At 48.8% G+C, this 26,418-nt stretch overlaps 1 protein-coding gene across 2 annotated transcripts in view; it reads left to right on the top strand.

Moving 5' to 3' along the window:
- The window catches only part of PC (pyruvate carboxylase), a 548,480-nt gene that overhangs the window by 63,180 nt on the left and 458,882 nt on the right, over positions 1-26,418 (top strand). Inside the window, exon 1 of one of the 2 annotated variants that reach the window (XM_060253977.1) lies at positions 22,588-22,606. The exons of the other annotated variant lie outside the window; for it this stretch is intronic. The gene's annotated coding sequence lies outside the window, so the exon portion shown is untranslated. Of the gene's footprint in view, positions 1-22,587; positions 22,607-26,418 lie in introns of those variants that run through there. 2 annotated transcript variants of the gene reach the window in all.

The raw sequence follows: 26,418 nt of genomic DNA, 5'->3' as shown, positions 1-26,418 counted from the left end.
TCTAGACAGAAAATCGCAACAGTTTAAAGGTGGGGGCTACTTTGCTGTGGAACCTTAGCAAGGTAAAAAAGCCCATCCCATCCCTCCTGCACTGAAACCCATTTTTACCTGCTTAGAAGTAAGAGGGGAGAGGTTCCCCCAGCTGTCGTTTTTGGCCTTTTCCGGGCTTCCAGCTGAGACACTATAATAATAATTGCTTGCCCTCAAATTGCAGCCGGCTCATGGCAAGCCCAGAAGCAGGGGGTTCTCAAGGCAAGAGGCAAGCAGAGATGATTTGCCATTGCCTTCCTCTTCATAGCCACCCCTGTCTTCCATGGTGGTCTCCCTCCAAGTGAGAGCCAGTTTGGTGTAGTGGCTAAGTGCGTGGCTCTCATCTGGGAGAACCGGGTTTGATTCCCCACTCCTCCACTTGCACCTGCTGGAATGGCTTTGGGTCAGCCATAGCTCTGGCAGAGGTTGTCCTTGAAAGGGCAGCTTCTGAGAGAGCTTTCTCAGTCCCACCTACCTCACAGGGTGTCTGTTGTCAGGGGAAGGTAAAGGAGATTGTGACTGCTCTGAGACTCTGAGATTCAGAGTATAGGGGGGGATATAACTCCAATATCATCACCATCACCATCACCATCATCATCATCATCATCATCATCATCACCATCACCATCATCATCATCATCATCAATCTCTTCCTCCTCCTCTGCTTCGTTTCCAAGCTCTGACAGGATCTGGTTAGTCAGGGCTATTCAGGCTGTTAAGGTGGGGTGTGTGTGTGTGTTTGTGTGAAGTGCCTTCAAGCTGCTTCCCACACAGGATGACCCTATGAATTAATGGCCTCCAGAACATCTGATCCTCAACCTCCTTGCTGAGGTCTTGCAAGCTGAGTGCTGTGTAGGGTTGCCGATCCCCAGGTGGGGGCAGGGCAGTACTGCAGTACTGTGGTCTGAACTCTCTGCTCATGACCTGCGTTCGATTCTGGCGGAAGCTGGATTCAGATAGCCGGCCCAAGGTTGCCTCAGCCTTCCATCCTTCCGAGGTCAGTAAAATGAGTACCCAGCTTGCTGGGGGGAAAGTGTAAAAGACTGGGAAAGGCAATGGCAAACCACTCTGTAAAAAGTCTGCTGTGAAAACATGATGCGACATCACCCCCAAGTTGGAAACGACTGGTGCTTGCACAGGGGACCTTTCCTTTCCTCCCCCCCCCCGCTTCGGGGTCATCAGAAAGCTGGGGGGAGGGAGGGGAATGTTTGCCTGGCACTCCATTATTCCCTGTGGAGACTGACTCCCACAGGGTATAATGGAGAATTGATCCATGGGGATCGGGGGGGGGGGGAGTGATTTTTGAGATAGAGGCACCAAATTTTTAGCATAGCATTCAGTGCCTCTCCTCACTCCCTCTTCAAAAAGATTGGACCAGGAGACCATGAAGTGCCCCTATCCTTCATTATTTCTAATGGATGGAAGGCATTTAAAAGGTATGCGGTCCCTTTACATGTGATGGCCAGAACTCCCTTCAGAGTTCAATTATGCTTGTCTCAACCTTGCTTCTGGCTCCACCCCAATGTCTCCTGGCTCCATCCCCAAAGTCCCCTAGCTCCACCCCCAAAGTCCCCAGATATTTCTTGAATTGGACCTGGCAACCCTAGTGCTGTGGCTATAGACTCCACCCATCTCATACTGAGTCTTCCTCTTTCCCTGCTCCTGTCAACTTTTCCTAACACTGTTGTCTTTTCCAGTGACTCTTGTCTTGTCACGATCTGACCGAACTACAATAGCCCCAGCTTGATCATTTTACCTTTTAGGAAGAGCTTAGGCTTACTTTGATCTAGAACCCACTGGTTTATCTTTTTGGTGGGTCACAGTGTCTGTAAAACTCTCCTCCAACACCACATTTCAAATGAGTCAGATATCTGCCTGATGGTATGTGTGTGCGGTTTTTGGTTTTGGTTTTTTTTTTGCCATCAAGACACAGCTAACTGTCAAGGTGCTCCCTTGCCATAAGTACTTCCACGATGGTTCAGACTTTGTAACAATGTGCTGTTGTGCTTATAGAAGCAGCTGACTGTATAATCATTCTTATGCAGTCTCTGAAACTTACGAATTTCATCTCTCACCCTGAGATATTTGGTACGCCGGAGCCTTCAAGAGACTGTCGCTGCTTGCAGATAAGGGTAGTTGGAATGCTAGGTGCTGGGATGCTGCTTCATTGGTAGAGAAAAAAGGTGCTTTTTACTCAAATGAAGTAACGTTCTGAACCAGCCTATATATCTGATTGTTTACCTGTGACTCCTCCGTCTTAGCAAGACCCGGTCTTGCCTGATACAGCTTTGTTATTGAATAAAGTGTCTGTGACTGAATAAACAGAACTCATCGTTAATGAAGACTGTGCAGTATTTGATACTAACTTATGGTGATCTTGGAGGGTTTTCAAGGCAAGAGACATTCGGAGGTGATTTGACATTGCCTGCCTCTGTGTAGCAACCCTGGTATTCGTTGGTGGTCTTCCATCCAAATACTAGCCTGGGCAGACCCTGCTTAGCTTCCAAGAGCTGATGAGATTGGGCTAGCCTGGGCCATTTGGGTTAAGGTTTCTGCTGGTATACCAGTTATAAAATGGCAAGGGATCAAGAGCCACGAATAAAGCTTGGCTTTATTCAAGCTGAAATAACCAACCTATGAATCCACAGTTCCGGGGTGGAATTCTATCAGGAGCTCCTTTGCATATTAGGCCACACACCCCTGATGTAGCCGATCCTCCCAAGAGCTTACAAGGCTCTTTTTTGCAAGCTCTTGGAGGATTGGCTACATCAGGGGTGTATGGCCTAATAAGCAAATATGTCCATCAGTGGCTATTAGCCACAGTGTGTGTGTGTGTGTGTGTATTTGGCCACTGTGTGACACAGAGTGTTGGACTGGATGGGCCATTGGCCTGATCCAACATGGCTTCTCTTATGTTCTTATGCAAAGGAACTCCTGCTGGAATTCCACCCCTGTGTATAGCAACAACCACCAAACAGTACAGACAACCCTTTTGTGTGCCATTCACAGTTGTCTTTCCCGTTTGGCGGGAAAGTCAAAGAGAGTCAAAGCTTACACCCTGAAAGTCTTGTTGGGCTCTAGGGCGCTCCTGGATTCGAATCTAGCTGTTCTGCTGAAGATCAGCTTCACTGCCCTCTGTAATGATCTGCTTGGCTTTAGAAAAGTTGGAACGACACGCAAGCAATGAAAAAGCAGTCCTGGTGACAGTCCTGGCTTTAACTATTTTTGCATCTTTCTTGTCCTTAGGGGTGAGAGAAGCTTGCATATGCAAGTAGGCACTAAGTGAGGAGAAGATGAGGCAGGAATGTGCCTGTGTAAACGTGCAGCTGGGTGCAGAATTCAGCGCCCCGAGGATCTCAGAGCTTGCTGTCTCCCTCAGGGGTGGCAGAGGTAGGCTTGAAAGCCTGTGGGTGGTGCCCGCTGAAATCTATGTCAAATGAATGTTCTAGCGCTATAAGGACTTAAGGCATCAGTTGCCTCCGTAGCTCCTCCTTAGAGCTAGTGAGACAAAATTAATGATCCAGAGTGCTAAAAAGCAACGCTGGAACAAATTACGATGAATATTATGAGCGTGTTTTTATATTTAGCACCCCCCAGGGTGCCTGATGCTTTGTGGAGTGCGGGAAGACAGGTTCCTGCCCCAAGGAGCCATAAAGGGGAGATTGCCACAGGAGAGGAGGGATGTGGGGGTGGGGAAGCAGGGGAAGTGTATTCATTCCCCTTATATGCGCTTAGGGAGAGACTTGGTTTCCGCAGGAGGCTGGCGAGGCGAAAAGAATCCACCTGGGGGAATCTGTGTTTGCACAGGACCACTTTAATTAGGGAAGGAGGACATGGTACACTGTGAAACTCATTGCATCTTTCCATCCTTTAGCAGCATTCTTGATAGTACGCCTCCCACCTTCCGACAAGAGGAGGAGGAGAAGAAGAAGAAGAAGATGATGATACTGGATATTGGATTTATACCCCACCCTTCACTCCAAATCTCAGAGTGGCTCACAGTCTCCTTTATCTTCCTCCCCCATAACAGACACCCTGTGTGGTGGGTGGGGCTGAGAGAGCTCTTCCAGAAGCTGCCCTTTCAAGGACAACTCTGCGAGAGCTATGGCTGCCCCAAGGCCATTTCAGCAGCTGCAAGTGGAGGAATCAAACCGGGTTCTCCCAGATAAGAGTCCGTGCAGTTAAGCACTGCACCAAACTGTTCTACTGAGTCTGATGAAGGGAGCTTTGAATCTTGAACGCTTTTACCCTGAAACTCTTCTTGTTCTCTTGACTGCTGCTGGACTTTAGTTGATTGGCCTGTGCTTGGAAGCTAAAATGACTAAACTGAGGCTATTGTACTTTGCTCACATCACGGGAAGACAAGAGTCACTGGATAAGACCATAATGCTAGGAAAAGATGAAGGAAGCAGGAGAAGAGGAAAACTGACCATGAGACGGACTGACTCCATCAAGGAATCCATGGCCCTCTGTTAGTGATGTTTTGGAGAACATGAATTCATAGGGTCACTATAAGTCAGAAGCAACTTGACGGTGCTTCACGCACACGCACACACAGACACAGAGCAGTCAAAGCTGTTCCCGTTATTGTGTTGTAATTCATAAGGCAGCTCTATAAGGTAGGCCAGGATGGGGGGGGGGGGTTGTAGCAGGAACTCCTTTGAATATTAGGCTACACCCCCCTGATGTAGCCAATCCTCCAAGAGCTTATAGTAGAGCCTTGTAAGCTCTTGGAGGATTGGCTACATCAGGGGGGTGTAGCCTTATATGCAAAGGAGTTCCTGCTACAAAAAAAGCCCTGGTCAGGATTGTTATCTTCATTCCTGTAGAGAGGACAGAGAGAGGCTTGCCTACTGCTACCGGGCACTTTTGCAGGATCTGAGCTGGAGACTTTCTGACCTGCGGTTCAGCTGCCACCCTACGCCAGTGGTCTGTCATGCAGCTCTGCACAATGAGCCAGATCTATGCCGGTTGTAGAATCCAGCTGTTCCTGGTTTAGTATCTAAACAAAACAAATTTTATGTCTCACATGGAGTACGTAGCCCTGAGACAAGCGTCTGCATTGCAGAAAATTTGATTGACTGGCAGGCTGCGCTGAGGGGTGGGAGGAGGAGGCTAGTGTACGCTCTCGAGTAGTTCAGCTGGACCGGGTTCTGTACTGGGTCGTGCCATGCCTTAGTTTGGCACTGTTGTTCCCCACAGCTGTGGTCTTAACTGCTTCTGTGATTCTCTCTCAGGGCACGCATGCCAATTTTCATCACATCTGTGTGTGACCGGCAGGTAGAATGCCACTGATGGGACTGCGGAGACTCAAGCGGGCTTGTAAATCAGTGGCTGGCAGGGAGTGAGGTTAGCCTCCATCCCAGAGTGGGAGAGCCAATTTAATACAGAGATTAGAGTAATAGACTTAGACTGGGAAAACCCAAGATCTTCTTCGTGGTCTCTGTGCTTCACACTCATGGGGATAGTGCGCCTGCGCCGATCCCCGAATCGGTAACTGAAAAAGCCCGGGATTTTTTCGCGCTCGGCGCCAGTGAGCATGCGCACGCGACCCACTGCGCATGCCCACCAGCGCCCGCGCGACAATCCCGCCAGTTCCTTTCTGACCGCCGCGCTAGAGAGGTTCACTTTCTGCTTCCCCGGTCGGTGAGATTTTTCTTCTCTCGTTTTTTGCCCGTTTCGCTGTGTAGATAGTTCCTTAGTTAGTCATAGTGTATAGTTAGATAGTTAGATAGTGTTTAGTAAAAAAAAAAAAAAAAAAAAGCGTTTTTTTTTCCGTTTGTCTGGCGGCCTTGCCCCTTGGGGCGCTCCGTTTTCGCTTTCCCCCACTTTTCTCTCAGTCGTTTTTAACTGAGAGTTTTTTCTCGGGCGGCTGCTTATGGAAAGTCGCTGGGGGTTTTTCAAGCGCTGTCGTGCTTGCGGCAAGAAGATCGCCCCTCCGGACGGCCATTCCCTTTGCCTGCTGTGCCTTGGAGAAACGCACAGGGTAGAGTCGTGTCCGCATTGCCTTCGGTTCTCTAAACAGACTAGAAAGAACCGCGCGGCTCGATTATCGGCGGCACTGACTGAATCGGCGCTTCGGCCTCATCGACCGATGGAGTCATCGGCACCGAAGTCGACCGACACCCCGGCACAGGAGCTCGCATCGGCCGATGCCGCTCCGATATTGACTTTGGATCTGCCGGAGGAGCGTGGCGCTACAAACCGTTCCCACGAGGGTTCGAGTACGCCCGCTGAGAAACGCCGAGAGGACTCGGGGACCCGAGCTCCTAAGAAGGCGAAGGCGAAGTCGAAGGAGAAGCGCAAGCGACCCCGCACTCCTTCCCCGTCGGGCGATGCACCGACTTCGACAAAACCGTCAAAGTCGGCGCGGGTCTCACCGATTCGGAGTCCATCAGTCCGTCGGCTGTCGGCGTCAGAGCACGAGCCTGAGATCGACCTCACACAACGGTCCTCATCTTCCGGCTCCCGTCGGCGGTCGATCAGTGATTCGGCGTCGGAGGTGGATGCTTCGGCACCGGTCGTAGACCCGCCGTTCAAGCCCCGACAGAGGCGAGAGCGTTTTCCCGTTCTCCAGCGCTTCCCGATACCACCATGGGAACAGCGCAGGTGGCAGCCTCCCTACTCCAGATACGAATCCGTTCGTTGGTACCCCGACGACTATCCAGACTGGGAGCAAGCGTCGGAGTTTTCTTCGATGTCGAGGGTTTCACATCGATCCCGAAAGGCGTCGGCATCGGTTTCGGTTCCCCCAGACCGTCAGCTGGTTCCGATCGAGACCCCGCTAAGACCACCGCTGACTCAGCTTCCACCTCGAGAATCGACCCCGATGTTCTCGGAGCACTCTACCCAGCGAGACTCCTCTTCGTCGGAGTCGGAAACTGAAGAGCAGGAGTTGGAACCCTCACCGGGTCCCCAAACGGCGGAAGATCTCCCGATTTCGCCGTCGGAGGATCTTAAGTCTTACGGAGACCTCGTGAGGCGAATTGCTGCTACCCTCAAACTGCCTGTAACTCAGCCGGAGCCTGTAGTGGATGACAACGTGTTTGACATCATGCAACGCAACACGTCCACTGCAGTGGCCCTGCCGGTCACCAAGGTGATCCTTCAGGCCATCAAGGAACCTTGGAAGAAGCCTTCTTCGACACCGGTCTCTTCCAAACGGCTGGACCATATGTACAGGGTCCAGGAGGCAGGGGCCGAATTCTTATTTACCCACCCGCGTCCGAACTCAGTGGTGGTCTCATCCTCGTCGAAGGCCAGGAAGGTGCATTCCTCCCCGCAGGACAAGGAGGGCAGGAAGATTGATGTCATGGGCCGCAAGGTTTATTCGGCGGGGGCTCTCGGCATTAAGGTGGCCAACTACGCTGCATGCATGGCCAGATATCAGTTTGCAGTGTGGGAACAGCTCTCCCCCTTCCTCTCCTCTTTAAGCGAGGATAAGAAGACGGCGGCAATGAAATTGCAGAGGGAAGGCCTCGTTGTGGCCAGACAGCAGCTGGCCGCGGCGAAACATATGGTTGAGGCTTCAGCCAAGGCTATTACTTCGGCAGTTTGCATCCGCCGGCACTCCTGGCTCAGGTCAACGGCACTCCATCAGGACACCAAGACCTTTATTGAGGACTTACCCTTTGAGGGTGACGGACTTTTCAGCGCCACAACTGACACGGCGCTGCAAGAGTTTGACAAGAGTGTCAAGACGTCTAGGAACTTGGGTGTCCAGTCGTCCTCCAAGTCCCCTAAATCCAAGCAATGGTCCAAACCCTGGTCCAAAAAAACGTACCAAAAGTTCTCCCCGGAGCAGTGGCGTCCTCGTTCTCAACAGCCCGAAAGACCATCCTACTCCGGTAACGGCAGAAACCGTTACGGGGGCCAGCCTTCTAATAAGTCTAAAGGGGCCCGGCCACAGAAGCAGGGGGTTTGACTTCCCGCTGGCACGCGTCATCGCTCCCACTGTCGACTCCTCCATCCGTCTACGCCCTTTCCTGCCTGCCTGGGAGTTGATCTCCACAGACAGGTGGGCTCTGTCCATCGTCAAAGAGGGCTACACAATAGAGTTTATTCAGACCCCAGACCAGTCCGTGGTAGTTACCACTCCCCCTTCCCCACCTCTGCTGGCGGAGGTGAACAACCTCCTACAGAAACAAGCCATAGAGGAAGTTCCATTGGAGGCCAGGACAGGAGGTTTTTACTCCCGCTACTTCCTGGTCCCCAAACGGGACGGGGGCCTGAGGCCTATCATGGACCTTCGGAGTCTGAACAAATTTATTCGGTACCAGAAGTTCAGAATGGCCACGCTGCAAACAATCCTGCCCCTCATCAATCAAGGGGACTGGATGGCGACCCTGGATCTCAAGGATGCCTATTTTCATGTCAGCATTCATCCTGCGTTCAGGCGTTTCCTAAGGTTTGCAGTGGGTGCTCGGCATTTCCAATTCAGGGCCCTGCCCTTTGGACTGTCTACTGCCCCTCGGGTGTTCACGAAGCTGATGAGTGTGGTGGCTGCCCATCTTCGTCTGCAGGGAGTCGTCGTCTTCCCATGCATCGACGACTGGCTTCTTGTGGCGAGGTCGAGGGAGAGTCTAACAACTCACATTGCTATCACTCTGCGTCTTCTCGGCACCCTGGGGCTGCAGATCAACCTGGAGAAGTCCCATCTCACTCCTTCAAGGACAGTCCAATTCATAGGGGCTCTATTGGACACACAGCAGCATCGAGCATTTCTTCCTTCGCAGAGAGCGAAGGACATCATCGCTCTGGTACAACTTCTTCGAAGACGGCGGTGGGGCACAGCCCAGCAGCTCCAGCGGATGTTGGGGTTGATGGCTGCGACGACAAGCGTGCTACGCTTCGCAAGACTGCACATGAGAGGCCTACAGTTATGGTTCTTGCGCCATTTTCGACCTCTCAGAGACTCACCTCGAAAGAGGTTCACCATTCCACTGGGGACTCTCCGCTCACTGCAATGGTGGGGAGTAGAGAGCAACATCTGCCAAGGGGCTCCTTTTCATCTGCCGACTCCTACAGTGACCATCGCTACCGATGCTTCCATGTGGGGGTGGGGAGCTCATCTGGAAGATCTATGTGTGGGAGGCCAGTGGACACCAGAACTGCGTTGGTGCCATATAAACTATCTAGAACTGCTGGCGGTTCACTTCGCCCTTCGATCTTTCCGTCCACTGTTAGCGGGAAAGACTGTGGCATTGCTTACGGACAACACCACTGCCCTGTGCTATATAAACAGACAGGGGGGGACTGTGTCTCGCAGGCTATGCTCGCTGGCGATAGATCTCTGGGAGGAGTGCCTCCAGTGGGACATTTTTGTAAAGGCCACACATCTGCCGGGGGTCCTCAACATACAGGCGGACTCTCTCAGCAGGGGGGGAGCCTCCCCACACGAATGGGAACTGCATTGGAGGTTCCTAGAGCCAGTGTTCCAACTTTGGGGCTACCCTCAGTTGGATGTTTTTGCCACAGCGCAGAACAAGAAGTGCCCCTTGTTCTGTGCAAGGGGAGGTGCGGATCCGGCGTCCTTGGGAGACGGACTCCTACTTCGGTGGGAGGGCTGGTTCCTGTACATGTTCCCGCCCTTACCTTTGCTGACGAGGGTAGTTCACAAGCTAGTGCAGGAGAAGCCGCGCTGCATCCTAGTGACTCCGTGGTGGCCCCGTCAGAGCTGGTTCTCGATTCTGCTCCAGCAGTCGAGGGGGACCTTTTACCAGTTCCCGGCAGAACCGGACCTGTTGTCGGCCCAGGGCGGGCACGTGCTCCATCACAACGTGCCTCACCTGAAACTGACAGCGTGGTTCATCGACCCCTAGACTTTTCCTCTAGGGTCCAGCAGGTGCTTCAAAGCAGCAGGAAACCTTCCACCCGCGCCTCTTATGAGAGGAAGTGGAAGAAGTTTAGCAAATTTGTAGCTGACTCCCCGTTGCCGCCCGCCTCGGTCGGGCTGTCGGCAATCTTTGAGTTTCTTTTGTCCTTGATGGACGAGGGACTGGTTTTCTCCTCCATCAAGGTCTACCTAGCAGCTATTTCTGCTTTCCATGGTTCGGTTGAGGGTTACACCGTTTTTGCTCACCCGCAGTCAAAAAGATTCATGAAGGGGCTGTTTCGCCTCCATCCCCCTTCTAGATCCCCTCCACAGTTGTGGGACTTGACTTTGGTTCTGGACAAGTTGACTCGCCGTCCCTTTGAACCTATGGCAACGTGTTCCCTGCAACTCTTGTCTTGGAAGACTGCATTTTTGGTTGCAATCACTTCAGCACGTCGTGCGGGGGAGCTCATGGCAATGAGGTGTGACTACCCATACCTTGCCTTTCGGGAGGCTGGGGTTTCTTTGGCTCCGGACATTACATTCCTTCCTAAAGTGGTTTCCCAGTTTCACCTTGACTTAGAAGTCTGGTTGCCTACCTTTTTCCCTAACCCTTCCTCGGATGAGGAACGCAGGCTGCATGCGTTGGATGTTAAGCGTGCCCTCCTGTTTTATTTGAATCGTTCACGGGGGTTTCGTAAGGATAATCAGCTTTTTGTCTCCTACTCTGCCCCCAAGTTAGGGTCCAAGATTTCGTCTCAAAGACTTTCCAAGTGGCTCACTGAGACGATCAAACTTTGTTATTTGTTGGCTAAGAAGCCTTTACCTGGACCTGTTCGTGGACACTCCACAAGGGCGATGGCCACGTCGGTGGCATTCCTGAAGGGCGTGTCCCTGTCTGATGTCTGCAAGGCGGCTACCTGGTCTTCTCCGCATGCCTTCATGAAGCACTACGCGCTGGACGTGCATGCTCAGCAGAGGACTCGGTTGGGAGCTGTGGTGCTACAAGCTGTTTCTTCGGGCTGACCGTCTTCCCACCTCCAGGTATGCTTGCTTGCTAATCTCCCATGAGTGTGAAGCACAGAGACCACGAAGAAGATAGACAGGTTGCTTACCTGTAACTGTAGATCTTCGAGTGGTCATCTGTGCATTCACACTACCCGCCCTCCTTCCCCGCTGCTGACGGTCTCTTTCCAACAAGGGGCTCTCGGCGGTCAGGAAGGAACTGGCGGGATTGTCGCGCGGGCGCTGGTGGGCATGCGCAGTGGGTCGCGTGCGCATGCTCACTGGCGCCGAGCGCGAAAAAATCCCGGGCTTTTTCAGTTACCGATTCGGGGATCGGCGCAGGCGCACTATCCCCATGAGTGTGAATGCACAGATGACCACTCGAAGATCTACAGTTACAGGTAAGCAACCTGTCTTTCCCATGAAAGCTGCCTTATACTTAATCAGACCCTCAGTAGTTCGTATCGTCTACTGAGGCTTGAGGGGCTGTGGCTCAATGGTAGAGCATCCGCTTTGCATGCAGTGGGTCCCTGTTTCAGAAAGGACCAGGCCGTAGGTGATGAGAAAGACCTCTGCCTGAGATACTGGAGAGATGCTGCCAGTCTGAATAGACAATACTGATTTTGATTGACTGAGGGTCTGGTTCAGTATAAGGCAGCTTCATGTGTTCATGTGACTGGCAGTGGCTGTCAAGGGCAGGGGTTTCAAACATGTGGCCTGGGGGGCCAAATCAGGCCCCAGAGGGCTCCTATCAGGCCCCCAAGCAACTGGCTGTTGTCTGCTTCCTTCTCCCTCTCTCTTGCTTCCTTCTGCATCACAGCTTGTTTTGCCAGGCTTGCTCAGTTGCACAGGAGCTACAGAGCAAAACCTCTAATAATAATAATAAATTTTATTTGTATCCCGCCCTCCCCACCTAGGCAGGCTCAGGGCGGCTAACAACATTTCATAAAACATACAATAATAAATAAAACATTTAAATTTAACAATATAAAACTTTAAGTTTAACAGCATTAAAAACCAATCAATACAATTAAAATAACTTGGTCTGACAGTGCCGATGGTGTTTGACGCTAGTTCTGTCAGTTTATACATTCTATACAGTTTACACAGCGGTATAAGTCTTTAATTAGAATAAGATCCTTAATTAACAGCCTTCTTCAGCAGTCCGAACATGCAAGTTTAAAGAGGGTAGTCTTGCAGGCCCTGCGGAACTGGTCAAGGTTCCACAGGGCCCGCACCTCCTCAGGGAGCTGGTTCCGTAGGGCAGGGGCCGCGGTTGAAAAGGCCCGTGCTCTGGTGTTCTGTAATTTGATCTCTTTCGGCCCAAGGATAGTCATTAGATTTTTCCCGGCTGACCTCAGTTCTCTCTATTTTCTCCATTGGCTGAGGCTCCTCCCTTGGAGAGAAAGGGGGGGAGGGAGAGCTTGCTTTGCTCAATCACACAGCAGAACTAGTGAGCCAAGCCTCTCTTCCTTCTGTTGGCTGAAGCTCCTCCCCCTCCTGGTCCCCTGGGGAAGGAAGGGAAAAACCAGAGCTTCCTTTGCCAGTTCCCTGGATCCCATGTGAGAGATACAAAGAAAGCACCTTTAAGACCAACGAGTGCTAATGTTTTAAGCATATTTTATTTTAAGTTTTTTTTAAAAAATCTTTAATTGGCTTTGTTTGTGTCCTTTATATCTCTGCTAACTGGCATTACATTTTATAACACATATGACCCGGCCCAACAAGGTCTCATTTATGTCAAATTCAACCCTCATAACAAATGAATTTGACATCCTTGGTCTATGTAGCCAATCCTTCTGGAGCTTACAGGGCTCTTATTACCAGGCTTACTGAAAGCTCCAAGAGGATTGGCTACATCAGGGGTGTGTGGCCTAATAGGCAAAGGAGTTCCTGTTACAAAAAAAAGCCCCGAGTATAAGACAGCTTCAGGTGTTCAGTCCTCAGGTTTGAAACAGACAAGCAAATCAACAAAACCCCTATCAAAGAGATGAGTGTTCTCCAAGAGCACTTCCTCTGGGGGAAGCTGCTTAGCCACTTGCAGCTGCTGGAATGGCCTTGGGTCAGCCATAGCTCTCACAGAGCTGTCCTTGAAAGGGCAGCTTCTGTGAGAACTCTCTCAGCCCCACCTACTTCACAGGGTATCTGTTGTGGGGGAGGAAGGTAAAGGAGATTGTAGTGGCTCTGAGATTCAGAGTGAAGGATGGGGTATAAATCCAATTTCTTCTTCTTCTAGGGCCCCGCATTGCTTGGAGTGCAAAACCTGCCCTTTCCTTCTGGCACAGGGAGGGCCCACAGCAAGGAGTCCTGCACGAGAAGTGTGCACGGTAGGTTTCTGTGAACTCTGAAGACCTATTGTGCATAGAACTCAGTGAAGTGTGGAGTCCCACTGCTGTCACCAAAGGGCCTTTGTGATACGTAAGCCCTTTTCCTGCCGTCCTTACCACCCATCTCTGGCCAACAAATTATGAGTTTCTCATTGTACCCGCAGTCTCCTCTCCTAACAAGCCACATGCGCTGGTTGAGCCAGCAAGTGCGTTCCGAGGCCGACTGAATTCTGCCGACACTAATGTGTATTTAAACCAGCCTAACAAGGCGACCGAGTGGGGGTTTTTATTGCTGTGTTTTTATGTCGTCTGCGGCATAGGTTACAGTTGCTCTTTCAAGGGAAGCTTCCGATCATAGGGACTTGCGTGCTGGATAAATCTGGCTGTGCAACGTGAGGGAATTCTTAAAATATTTGTGTGTGTGTGTGTGTTTGCAAGCCTCTGCTTGCGTGTTTGATCCTCACCGTAGCCACGCTGTCCATTAATTTTGTTCCTTGGGATTTGATACATAATTCACTCATTAGAGCTGGCTGCTGGCTGCCACAGGCCTCTGTAGGAATGCCACCTCTTAGCACTGAGAGTCGTTTTTCCAGGCTGGCGGATTTAATAAATTGCTTGCAAGGGAGATTTGAATATTTCTCTTTCTCTCCTCTTTGCCCCCCCACCCCTGACAAGCGCTTTGTTATTCTGCTTCGTTTCCACATCTCCGCTGTTTAATTTTGCAGGGGTGTGTACGGTGGTGGGGGTACGAGGGGGGGGGGGGGTTACAAGCATTTTTCTGGTTTATTTTTCTTCCCTTGGATGCTGACAGCTGCGTTGGAGCCGTGGCAGATGGAGGGGAGCCAACGGGATTATTAGAGCTATTTATTTGTATTTCTGTGGCACCCGGTGGAAATCGAAGCCCCCGTCGTGCTCAGAGATGTCGAGGCGAGTGATGGAGGCTGTGCGGCAGCTTTGGTCTCTGGATTGGTGCCACCCAAAAGACCTCTGCTGTGAAGTTACCTTGCTTTTTCCTGGCTTGCTGCTGCTTTTTGCTTCCCAGAGTGCGTTTCTGAGTGCCCCTTCCCTCCCTCAAGTTGTGAGACTCTGCAAAGTTGTCTGAGAAGGTCTACTGTGATTGGCAACAGCTCAGAGGATGGGGGCAGGGTTGCCTGGAGGTCTTTCAGAATTACAGCTGATCTCCGGACGACATAGATCAGTTTCCCTGGAGAAAATGGCTTCTTCGAAGGGTGGGTTCCATGGTATGATACCCTGGCAGGGATCTTCTCCCTTCCCCAGACCTCATACTTCCCAGTTCCACCTCAAAATCTCAAGCTAATAACTCTAGAAATTGCCCCCCTTTTTTGCCATCAAGTCACAGTTGACTTGTGGTGACCCTGTGTGGTTTTCAAGGCAAGAGATGTCCAGAGGTGGTTTGCTGTTGTCTGTCTCCACATCACAGCCCTGGTTTTCTTTGGTGGTCTCCCATCCATATACTAAACAGGGCTGACCCTGCTTAGCTTCTGAGATTGGGGCAGCCTGGGCTATCCAGGGCAGAGCAAGATGGACCTGGTTATCCTTTAATCTGGAGATCTGGGCTGTCAGCCTTGGAGCTCGCTCTTTCCCAAGTATCACATCAAAACCACCTTCCAGTTTCCCACAATGGATGTTTTAAGACCACTGAATGCCATCTTTAGATTGTATTGAAATTAGCACCTGAATTGCTTTTAATTTAATTATTTTTAACTTATTGTTTAACTCAATGTCTTATTGCTGTTTCATTGTGAATTTGTAATCCACACTGAGTTTGCTTTAGCGGGGAGGGCGGCATATAAATTGAATAAACCAAACCTAACCTAACAATGGCTAAGAAGATGCTTCCATGAATAGTCCTGGGCAGTGTTCCCTCTAAGCTACAGAGTCTCGTGAGCAAAAATTCTACTTTGTGAGCTTTGTTGTTGTTCAGTCGCACAGTCGAGTCTGACTCTTTGCGACCCCATGGACCAAGTCACACCAGGCCCTCCTGTCTTCCACCATCCTCCGAAGTCCGCTCAAATTCATGTTAGTTACATCAGTAACGCTGTCCAGCCATCTCATCTTTGCCGCTATTACTACCATCTTGTGGCAGCAAATTCCATACCCGAGAGCCAGTTTGGTGTAGTGGTTAAGTGTGCGGACTCTTATCTGGGAGAACCGGGTTTGAATCCCACTCCTCCATTTGCATGGGATGGAGAAAGTAGAGAAAGAAGTACTTTTCTCCCTTTCTCACAATACAAGAACTCGTGGCATTTGATGGAATTGCTGAGCAGTCAGGTTAAAATGGATAAAAGGAAGTTCTTCTTCACCCAACGGTTGATTAACATGTGGAATTCACTGCTACAGGAGGTGGCGGCGGCTACAAGCATAGCCAGCTTCAAGAGGGGATTGGATAAAAATATGGAGGAGAGGTCCATCAGTGGCTATTAGCCACAGTGTGTGTGTGTGTGTGTGTGTGTGTGTGTATATATATATAATTTTTTTTTTTTTGCCCACTGTGTGACACAGCGTGTTGGACTGGATGGGCCATTGGCCTGATCCAACATGGCTTCTCTTATGTTCTTATGTTCACCTGCTGGAATGGACTTGAGTCAGCCATAGCTCTGGCAGAGGTTGTCCTTGAAAGGGCAGCTGCTGTGAGAGTCCTCTCAGCCTCACCCACCTCACAGGGTGTCTGTTGTGGGGGAGGAAGATAAAGGAGATTGTGAGCCGCTCTGAGATTCAGAGTGGAGAGCGGGATATAAATCCAATATCTTCTTCTTCATGGCAGAGGGTTCCTTGTGCAAAGCCAAGGGCCGCAGCCCTGCTCAGGCAGAGACAGAGAATACTCAATTTGTAATTGGTGCCTTGTCGAAATGAAGGGGTCTCACCAAGGGGCCCTTTGTCAGGGAGCCTATAGCCTCTTGGAACTTCCACTATCCATCAGCAGCTGCCATGTTTCAGTAGCGTGTTCAGAGCTCAGAAAAAGCAAGCTCAATTTCAGCCCAGGGAGGGGCCTCAGCACGAGATGACTGTTCGATATTGCATGCAATATGATCTGGAAGGGAAAGGGTTAAGAGAATTATCACCCTCAGGTACACCTGGCAGTTGGTCCCACCCTCTCATCAGTTATATGTTGAGACTCTTTGGACCTGACTTGCCTTCTGTTTCATCTTCGGACCCCTCTTAAGAACATAAGAGAAGCCATGTTAGATCAGGCCAATGGCCCATACAGTCCAACACTCTGTGTCACACAGTGGCAATTTTTTTTTATATATATATATACACACACACATACATATACATATGTATACATATACACACTGTGGCTAATAGCCACTGATGGACCTCTGCTCCATATTTTTATCTAAACCCCTCTTGAAGGTGGCTATGCTTGTGGCCGCCACCACCTCCTGTGGCAGTGAATTCCACATGTTAATCACCCTTTGGGTGAAGAAGTACTTCCTTTTATCCATTTTAACCTGTCTACTCAGCAATTTCATCGAATGTCCACGAGTTCTTGTATTGTGAGAAAGGGAGAAAAGTACTTCTTTCTCTACTTTCTCCATCCCATGCATTAACTTGTAAACCTCTATCATGTCACCCCGCAGTCGACGTTTCTCCAAGCTAAAGAGTCCCAAGCGTTTCAACCTTTCTTCATAGCGAAAGTGTTCCAGCCCTTTAATAATTCTAGTTGCCCTTTTCTGGACTTTCTCCAATCCTATAATATCCTTTTTGAGGTGTGGCGACCAGAACTGCACACAGTACTCCAAAAGAGACCGCACCATCGATTTATACAGGGGCATTATGATACTGGCTGATTTGTTTTCAATTCCCTTCCTAATAATTCCCAGCATGGCGTTGGCCTTTTTTATTGCAAACGCACACTGTCTTGACATTTTCAGTGAGTTATCTACCACGACCCCAAGACCTCTCTCTTGGTCAGTCTCTGCCAGTTCACACCCCATCAACTTGTATTTGTAGCTGGGATTCTTGGCCCCAATGTGCATTACTTTGCACTTGGCCACATTGAACCACATCTGCCACGTTGACGTCCACTCATCCAGCCTCAACAGATCCCTTTGGAGTTCCTCACAATCCTCTCTGGTTCTCACCACCCTGAACAATCTAGTGTCATCCGCAAACTTGGCCACTTCACTGCTCACTCCCAACTCTAAATCATTTATGAACAAGTTAAAGAGCATGGGACCCAGTACCTAGCCCTGTGGCACCCCACTGCTTACCGTCCTCCACTGCGAAGACTGCCCATTTATACTCACTCTCTGCTTCCTATTACTCAGCCAGTTTTTGATCCACAAGAGGACCTGTTCTTTTACTCCATGACTCTCAAGCTTTCTAAGGAGCCTTTGATGAGGAACTTTATCAAAAGCTTTCTGGAAGTCAAGGTAAACAACATCTATTGGGTCTTCTTTGTCCACATGTTTGTTCACCCCCTCAAAGAAATGTAACAGGTTAGTGAGGCAAGATCTTCCCTTACAGAACCCATGCTGAGTCTTCCTCAATAACCCGTGACCATCAATGTGCCTACTCATTCTGTCCTTGGTAATGGTTTCTACCAACTTTCCTGGTATTGAAGTTAGACTGACTGGCCTGTAATTTCCCGGATCTCCTCTGGAATCCTTTTTAAAGATGGGGGTGACATTTGCTACCTTCCAGTCCTCAGGAACGAAGGTAGATTTCAGTGAAAGATTACAGATTTTTGTTAGAAGATCCACAAGTTCAACTTTGAGTTCTTTCAGAACTCTTGGATGTATGCCATCCAGACCTGGTGACTTATTAGTTGTCTATCAGTTGTAGGACCTCCTCTTTTGTCACCTCAATCTAACTCAGGTCTTTCAACACCCCTTCCAAAATTAGTGGTTCTGGGGCGGGCAAAAAGTTCTCATCTTCCACAGTGAAGACAGAGGCAAAAAATTCAGGCAGCTTCTCAGCCATTTCCCTGTCCTCCTTCAGTAATACTTTTACGCCATGGTCATCCATGGTCATCCAAGGGCCCCACTGCCTCCCTGGCTGGTTTCCTACTTCCTACTTCTAATATATTTGAAGAAATTTTTATTGTTGGTCTTTATGTTTTTTGCAATATGCTCCTCATAGTTCCTTTTTGCCTGCCTGATCACAGTCTTGCATTTGATTTGCCACAGCCTGTGTTCCCTTTTACTAATCTCACTTGGACTGGTTTTCCACCGCTTAAAGGAGTCCTTCTTACCTTTTACAGCTTCCATTACTTTGTTTGTTAACCATGCAGGCCTTTTCTTATGCCTGTTTGTGCCTTTCCTAACTTGTGGTATGTATTTTATTTGAGCTTCTTGGATTATAATTTTAAATAGTCTCCAAGCTTCCCCAAGGGTTTTGACCGTATGTACCTTTCCTTTCAGTTTCCTCCTCACATGCCTCCTCATCTCAGTGAATTTACCCCTTTTAAAGTTAAACATGGTTGTGGCGGTCTTTTTGGGCAACTCCCCATTTATACAAATGGTGAAATCAATAACATTATGGTCACTGCTCCCAAGCGACGCAATCACTTTTACATCTCTCACCAAGTCTTGGGCATTACTTAGGACCAAATCCAGGATAGCCCCACCTCTGGTAGGAACTGAGATCATCTGCTCCATAGCACAGTCATTGAGAGCATCAAGAAACTCAATCTCTTTCTCTCGACCAGAATACATATTGACCCAATCAATCTGCAGGTAGTTAAAATCACATATTACGACACAGTTTTTACGTTTAGCCGCTATCTTTAAGCCTTCCATCATATTATAATCGTCCTCTCTCTTTTGATTTGGTGGGCAATAACAAACTCCCATAGTTAAATTTCCTTTTGGGCCCTCTTCTTCTGTCTCTTACCTGAGCCTGGAGCCGTAGCAAGTTAACCTTTTTGAAGCTAATCTGTTCACAATAAGTTAAATGTACCTACATGAATATGTCATGTAAGATGTCCTTCTGTTTTTGAGAGTGAACTTTCTTTCTCTTGTTACCATTGGAGTCAGAACATTTTTGTACTCTGTTTGAACATCATTTTCCCCTTAACTGGGAAATGCGGAGGATCAGGGATACTGCATAAAGCATCTGTGCTTCCAAGGGAAATGATACATTTTTGAAAGATTTACCCCAATATATTTCAATGCCAGTATTCCTCCCTGGAACTAATGAAATTGTAACAGTTCATGTGAGGCCATACAAATCTGCCTTATACTCAGTCATAAGAACATAACAGAAGCCATGTTGGATCAGGCCAGTGGTCCATCTAGTCCAACACTTGGTGTCACACAGTGGCCAAAAAAACCAGGTGCCATCAGGAGGTTCGTCAGTGGGGCCAGGACACTAGAAGCCCTTCCACTGTTGCTCCCCCAAGCACCAAGAATACAGAGCATCACTGCCCCAGACAGAGAGTTGCAACAATATACTGTGGCTAATAGCCACTGATGGACCTCTGCTCCATATCTTTATCCAATCTCCTCTTGAAGCTGTCTGTGCTTGCAGCCACCACCACCTCCTGTAGCAGTATATTTCATGTGTTAATCACCCATCAGGGTCAGTACTATCTATTCAGATTGGCAGTGGCAGTCTTTCACAACACCTGTGGCCTGATCCTTAACTGGAGATGCTGGGGATTGAACCTGGGACCTTCTGCATGCCAAGCAGAGGCTCTACCGCTGAGCAACAGCCCCTCCTCTGGGCAGGTTGAACTAGGCAGACAGCTACCTTCTTGCCACTGATCAGCGCCAGCTCGTTCATCAGAATATAAGAAGAGCCCTGCTGGATCAGACCTGTGGTCCATCTAGTTCAGCATTCTGTCTCATACAGTGCCCTCAACCAGTTTCCTCTGCAGGGACTACAACAGAAGCTAGACGCTGAGACCTTCCTGCGATGTTGCTTTCTGAGTGGGGGATTCAGAAGCTGTCTGCCTCTGAATGTGGAGGTTCTCCTGTTATTGTGCTTGTAGCCACTGATAGACCTCTCCTCCATGAATCTGTCTAACCACCCTTGTAAAGCCATCTGTGCCTGTGGCCACCATAACATCCTCTGGCAGCAAATTCTGCATTTTAGTAGCTTGCTGTGTAAATCGCTGTTTTCTTTTGTCTGTCCCGTTGGCACACCTCGATCAAGGGGGGAGGCTTTAGGTGGCATGCATGGCTGCTTCTAGGCATGGCTGCGGTTGTTGCACCTTCTTCCTTCAGCCTTGAGTTTGATTTTTTTAAAAAATATACACAACACACTCATACAGCTCCCCCCGTCCCCTTTTAGAGTTACTCCACTGCTTTGGCAGTGGTAACTTAAAGGAAAGCTGTCAACTGCATTAAATGACAAACCGTTCCTGAGGGTGTGATTGAGTTTCAGAAGATAAATGTTGCTCTGCTGTGAAAGCCCCACAGCCGATTTGGATATTCCCAGCCCAAAGCCACCTTGGCACGTGCATTTTAAGTCACATCCATCAACAAGGCGAGAGTCGACCGAAACTGGACCACGCTGCCCGAGCGCTTGATGGTGTGCATGTCCGCCATGAGAACGCTGCATCCTAGAATCTGAGGATGTGTTCCTGAACAGCTGGAGACTAGCATATTCTACCACTGTGTTTTTTCCTGTGCCTCTGTGACTCTTTGACCAGTTTCACACTAGCCCCACAGCCGATTTGGATATTCCCAGCTCAGAGTCCCTTCACCCTCACAACAACCCTGCGAGGTAGGCCAGGCCAAGAGAAAGCAGCTGTCCAAGGCCACCTAACAACCCCCACAGCATACTAGGGGAATTGGGTCCTCCCATAATGCCAGTGTGACTTTCCAGTAAGCTGATTGTTATATGAAGGCATCATGGCTTGAATCCTACATGGCCCCTCTGTGGGGGGGAAGAGTCACTTAAGCAAGAGGAAGCTGCCTTTTGTGTGTGTGTTTTAAGTGCCGCCAGGTCACTTTTGACTTACAGTGAGTTAATCACGTCCAATGAAGAAGAAGAAGAAGATATTGGATTTATATCCCGCCCTCCACTCTGAAGAGTCTCAGAGCGGCTCACAATCTCCTTTACCTTCCTCCCCCACAACAGGCACCCTGTGAGGTGGGTGGGGCTGGAGAGGGCTCTCACAGCAGCTGCCCTTTCAAGGACAACCTCTGCCAGAGCTATGGCTGACCCAAGGCCATGCCAGCAGGTGCAAGTGGAGGAGTGGGGAATCAAACCCTGTTCTCCCAGATAAGAGTCCGCACACTTAACCACTACACCAAACTGGCTCTCATTCTGTCCTTAACAGTTTAGGTCTTGCAAACAGAGGTCCGTAGCTTCCTTGTCTGAGTCCATTCATTTCATGTTGGGTCTTCCTCTTTTCCTGATGCCTTCAGCTTTTCCCAGCATTATTGTCTTTCCCAGTCCCTCTTGTCTTCTCATGATGTGACCAAAGTGTGACAGCCTCAGTTAAGTTATTTTAGCTTCTAGGGAGAGAGTTCAGGTTGATTTGGTCTAGAACAGGGGTGGCCAAACCTGCTTAACCTAAGAGCCACATAGAATAAACGTCAGATGTTTGAGAGGGAGGGAGGGAGGGAGGTAGTGGGGAGGAGGAAAAGTGAGGTGGAAAGAAAGCAACTTTGGCTTGGCTTGGAGTTGGATAAGTGATTTAAAGAGATAAATGCCTTCTCCAAAATGGCCAGGTGGGGGGGGTGTCTTTGAGAGCCACACAATACGCATGAAAGAGCCACATGTGGCTCCCGAGCCACAGTTTGTCCACCCCTGGTCTAGAACCTGGAAGACTTCAGACTTCACTGAGTGGAATGCACATGTTCTGTGTTTTCTCCTCTAACAATCTGTATAAAGACTACTTTGAATTTCCCAAAGTCGGGGCATGTGGTAGAAATCCCAAACAGAATCGGAACTGATAATCCAATCTGAACAGGATTAAAACCCTCTAAGACGCTCCCCCTGACCTGGATAGCTCAGGCTGGCCTGATCTTATTGAATTTCGGAAGCTAAGTAGCCCTGGTCAGTATTTGGATGGGAGACCACCAAGGAAGTCCAGGGCTACTACACAGAGGTAGGCAGTGGCAAACCATCTCTGAACATCTTGTGCTGTGAAAATCCCATGATTCTGTAAGCAGACCCCAGCTATAAATCAGCAAATAGAGGGAGAGAGAGACCCCCCCCCCCGCATTCATCTCGAGTTATGAATTTCTTTCCAGATTTTTTTTTTTTTTGCTCCAGGGCTAACTAGTTGTGGCCTACCTCCTGCAGAATTGTTGTGTTTACCTATTGGGTAACTAGTGCCAAAGTTCAGCAGTCTCTGCAAGCCTTTTTGGCTTCAGGATGCTGTGTGGCATCTAGCGGTGTTGGTTGTGGGTGTGGAGAGAAAGAGAGACGCGTGCAGGACTGAGGCATCAACCCAAAGGCCAAATTTTCCACGTGGGCTTTTCTTCCTTTAGCAGGACAACTCAGGGTATGTAGACTTCACAATTCTTTAGACTGAGAAAATGAGTTTGCCTTGCTGGATCAAACAATCTAGTCCAGTATTTTGTTTCTAGCAGTGGCTAGACAGATGCATCTGGAAAGCTTTGTCCCCAGCTTCTCTAGTTTGAGATAGGCTGCCTCTACATATTAGGATTCTATTTATTTATTAGCTGTTTGGTGTAGTGGTTAAGTGCATAGACTCTTTATCAGGGAGAGCTGGGTTTGATTCCCCACTCTTTCACATGCATCTGCTGAAGTGACCTTGAGTCAGTCACAAGTTCTCTCAAGAGCAGTTTCTGTCAGAGCTCTCTCAGACCCACCTACCTCACAGGGTGTCTGTTGTGGGGAGGGGAAGGGGAAGGAGATTGTAAACCACTCTGAGACTCCTTTGGGTAGTAAAGGGCAGGATATAAATCCAATTTCCACTTCTTCTTTAAATGTCTCTAAAGCCACTTTATGATGAGCCAATGTGGTGTAGTGGCTAGGGTGATTGCCTAGGATCTGCGAGACCCAGGTTCGAATCCCGGCTCTGCCATGGAAGCTTGCTGGGTCACCCTGGGCCAGCCACACACACTTAGCCTAGCTTACTTCACAGGGTTGTTCAGAGGATTAAGTGGAGGAGAAGATAAAGTAACTAATAAATGAATTCAATAAACAATTATTGTTTTAGTTAATTTATATCCATTCTTTTGGTTCTGTGAGCAGACCCCAGCTATATATATATTCAAAGCCATAAGAAACATCAGACTCTTTTCCTGGGGCAAGAGAATTTCCCAGCCTGGGCATGGCAGCTGGAAAGGCCCTCCTAAAAGTCCTTGCCAGTGTAATGTCTGCCAAGGCATGTTTCCCCAAGGGACAGTCCTATTCATTGATCTTAGGGCTTGGGCAAACAGATACGGGATGATCCTTTAAATACTGTAGGCCTGGGCCCAAACAGTTTAGGGCTTTAAAGCCAGCACCTCGAATGGGACCCAGATACGAGCTGTAAGCCACTGGTAACAAAGCTGGTGCATGGTGTTCAGTATAGTGGGTTCCAGTAGGACTCTAAAAAGGTAAAGGTTAGTCCCTTGTGCAGGCACCAATTCGTTATCGACCCATGGGATGACGTCACATCACAATGTTTTCATGGCAGACTTTTTACGGGGTTGTTTGCCGTTGCCTTCCCCAGCCATCTACACTCCCCCCCCAGCAAACTGGGTACTCATTTTACCGACCTCGGAATGATGGAAGCCGAGTCAACTTTGAGCCGGCTAACTGAACCTAGCTTTCGCCAGGATTGAACTCGGGTCAGGAGCAGAGCTTGGACTGCAGTACTGCAGCTTACTACTCTGTGCCACAGGGCTCTTAGTAGGACTCTAGCTGCTGTATTTTGAACTTTGTGAAGCCTCTTAGCAGTCTTCATGGGCAGCCTGTGTATGGAATGCATTACAGTAATCTAGTCTGGATGTTATTAGGAGCATGTGCAATTGTGACCAGATCAGCTTTTTACATGAAGCTATGGAAATGACTGGTGCTTGCACAGGGGCCTACCTTTACCTTTCTTTATATAGTTAGGAAGTTGGCAACTGTAGATGCATTATGCAAAGGAGTACTTTCTCTTGCCTGCTGTGAATCACCTTCATTAGGTGTTCTCGCTTATTGGGAAGAACAGGTTATTTTCTCTCTTCATCCTCTGTCCAGACTGCTTGTAGTTTTGTGAACATGGAGCACTTCCGCCCCCAGATCTGTTGCTTTCTGAAATGGCATCTGTTCTGGTGTCCGTTCTTGTGGTGGTGAATTCCCAAACCTGATTGTGAAGAAATGCTAAACTTTTCGTCTGTCCAGGATCTGCTGCCAGGTGCTAGATTACTCTGAGTCTTAGTGAATGACTCAGTACTCAGCATAATTTTGGATTAAAATGGAAACCCATTGCATAGAGTGTCCCAGACGTGGCCAACTTCTGTTCTGCAGGAGCCGGACGAAAAAGAATTGGAGCAGTTTTTTCTGTCAGACTAGTGGAGGTGCCCACTAGAGGTCACGCGTTCTTCATGGTGGTTGTCTGCCAATTTAATTACTGCTAGAAGAAATAACTTTGTCCGAGGTCCTCAAGGTAGCTTGCAATTAAAATCCAGCTGAGAAATTCAGGCATCCTTCAGATACAACGACAAACTGGGGGTTTGTTCCGATGTGCAGAAACCTGAAGGGGATTCATGAGTTCATGCGCTTCCTCCCTTTGCCCACAGCGAGATAATTAAAGATTTTGTACTTTCAAATGATAGCTTGCTCTCTTCCCTGCCAACCAGGATTACATTAGAATTTGGACTTCTGGTTTGTAAAAAGAGCTCATACAAGCTTTCACACAAAGTCTTATACTGTGAATAAAACTTGGTTGGCCTTAAAAGTGCCACTGGACTCAAACTTTGTTCTGTTGCTTCAGACCTACCTACTACAGGGCTTTTTTTGAGCAGGAACGCATGTAAACACAGTTCTGGCTGGCTTGGCACCAGGGTCCATGTTCCCTCTAAGCTGCAGAGTCTTGTGAGCAAAAATTCTGCTTTGTGAGCTACCGGCATTAAAGTTGTCAGCTACAGCATAAATTATTATGCTCTGGGGTCATCCTTCCTGAGCTAAGACAAAAATCTGTGAACTGGAGGCTAAAAATCTGTGAGCTTGCTCACGCTAACTCAGCTTAGAGGGAACACTGATCAGAGGGTGTGACCTAATATGCAAACAAGTTCCTGCTGGGCTTTTTCTACAAAAGAAGCCCCTGCTGCTACCCCACCTGAATCTAATAACTCTGTGTGTGTGTGTGTGTGTGTGTGTGTATACACACACACACACATTGACCACTGTGTGATACAGAGTGTTGGACTGGATGGGTTGTTGGCCTGATCTAACATGGCTTCTCTTATGTTCTTATTTGTCCCCTACAAGAAACTAAGTATGCTGTACTGAGTCAGACCACTGGCTCATCTGGTGTCTGCTTTCCAACACTTGGAGGACCAAATGCCTCTGCCAGTGTGATGTAGTGGTTAAGAGCGGCGGACTGTAATGTGGAGAACCGGATTTGATTTCCCTCTGCATGAAGCCTGCTGGGTGTCCCTGGGCCAGTCACAGTTCTCTCAGAATTCAGAGGAAGAGAATGCAATTGTATGCCACTGTGAGACTCCTTAAGGTAGAGAAAAACGGGGTAAAAAAACCCTTCTTCTCCGTCTCTGAAAAGTTTACTAGCAGGGTAAAGAAAGCTGCAGTTTCCCCTCCCCAGTGAGTTTCTCTCCAGCATCTGGTTCTTGAAGGTATGCTGCCTCATGGGTTTAGGTTCCATTTCGCTAGCATGAAAACAGGTGGAGGATGTATTGTCCTTGCCCAGTTCCGAAGCCTTTTGCGTATGCTGTCTCTAGGGAGAAAAATACACTCCCCCAGAGTTTGTGACGTTACCCTCTAAATTTCCCTATTTTTCCAGACAGCAACCAGCACATCGTTTTTAAGTTTAAATGTGCCAAAGGTATGTGGGAAAGAGGCTGGGGGTGGCAAAGATTGTCTATCTGGAGAGACATTTAGATTGGTAGGGAAAGGCAGATGTGGTTGTCAAACGACTTTGCACTTAACCTGGGTAATTGTTTGTTTGGAGGTTTTAAATAGCACTCTCTGGGTGTTGATCACAAAAGGTGTCAGAAGCGTCTGGGAATGCTCTCTGGGGCAATTGTTCCAGCTTGCTACTTTTTTTGGAAAGTTCTCTTGGGTGAAATAAGGAACAGAACTTGAATGGTTTGAGGTTTCTTCATATCTGAGACTGAAGTTTATGGTTGCCAACCTCCAGAT

This window comes from Heteronotia binoei, chromosome 1 (assembly GCF_032191835.1).
Source record: "Heteronotia binoei isolate CCM8104 ecotype False Entrance Well chromosome 1, APGP_CSIRO_Hbin_v1, whole genome shotgun sequence".
Classification (NCBI taxonomy): Eukaryota; Metazoa; Chordata; class Lepidosauria; order Squamata; family Gekkonidae; genus Heteronotia; species Heteronotia binoei.
Note: the sequence above shows the minus strand (reverse complement) of the source record. Positions and strands in the feature narration are given on the sequence as shown.